Below are 1133 nucleotides of genomic sequence, written 5' to 3' on the forward strand. Positions count from 1 at the left end.
CTGATCTGTCGTAATTCGTTGTAGCAGATTAAACTAATTTTCGCACTTTAAGGTCTTGAAAGTAAGCATTTTCAATAAGTTTTAATTATGTTTTCGTAGGTTTTCTTAAAGTTAATAAAATGTACAGAGTGAGTCCTTTATTGAGCTTAGGGGTCGAATGGGGTCTAAGGGTGAGCTAATGAACTTGGTAAGTGTGTAGGAGACCATTAGGAGGCATAATAAATTGATACTGGCCACTATTTCACAATACGAAAAGATCAATGTTGTAACATAGGGAGCATAATGGAGGAATCACGAGACTACCTTCAATGTCATGACACAACTTAAGGATGTCATGACATACCTCTGAAGATATCCCAAGAGGAGTACACTACTCCTATATCACAACATAGGACCTGGTGTGTCGCGACATTGACTCTGGACGAAAACTAACACGGGCCAGGGGCCATTTTGGTTCGCACAATCAAACTTAAAGCTTGGGAACGTCAGCTAACCTAGGGTTTAGGACGACGACCACCTAAAACCTATAAATAGTCTCATGTGTTACACATTAATCGACATCGCCTTCTCTTGGCTAGATTCACAAACACCAAGATCAATCACGACATGAGACGAACTCGTAGTAAAATTCTTATAAAATTTCTTCCCCATCAGTAAAATAGTCTAGTTAAAAAGGGAAATTTCGATGTTTAAGTAGTTATAAGGAGAAAGCCTTCACGAAGCGTGTAAGCATTTCAAGATATTGATTCAGAAGTGCCCACACCATGAATTGCCTGAGTGGTTATGATTGTAAAATTTTTACAACGAGTTGGATGTGCATTCGAGGTCAGGATTAGATGGAGCATCAGGAGGAGCCGTGATGAACATAATGTATGAGGATGCATACGAATTAATAGAAAGTATGGCAATAAATTCCAACCAGTGGCCTATTGTACGTTATACATATGACCAAAGACCATCTATGGTGAAGGTTGTCTAGGAAGATGACAGATATGATCAATTATTGGACACAATCAACCAGGTAGAGGCTAATAAAGGTGCATCAAATTTCTATGGAGGAGACAAACCGCTCTTCCACTATATTAATAATCCTACTGAAGATGTGAACTACATCGAAAATAGGGGTAGAAATC

At 38.7% G+C, this 1133-nt stretch overlaps 1 non-coding gene across 1 annotated transcript; it reads right to left on the reverse strand.

Moving 5' to 3' along the window:
* Nucleotides 1–665: 665 nt before the first annotated feature.
* LOC128042731 (small nucleolar RNA R71) lies at nucleotides 666–771 on the reverse strand. Its single transcript, XR_008198243.1, has one exon. It is a non-coding gene; the product is annotated as a small nucleolar RNA R71 (small nucleolar RNA).
* Between the last annotated feature and the right edge of the window lie 362 nt (nucleotides 772–1133).

Source organism: Gossypium raimondii, chromosome 7 (assembly GCF_025698545.1).
Source record: "Gossypium raimondii isolate GPD5lz chromosome 7, ASM2569854v1, whole genome shotgun sequence".
In the NCBI taxonomy this organism is placed as follows: Eukaryota; Viridiplantae; Streptophyta; class Magnoliopsida; order Malvales; family Malvaceae; genus Gossypium; species Gossypium raimondii.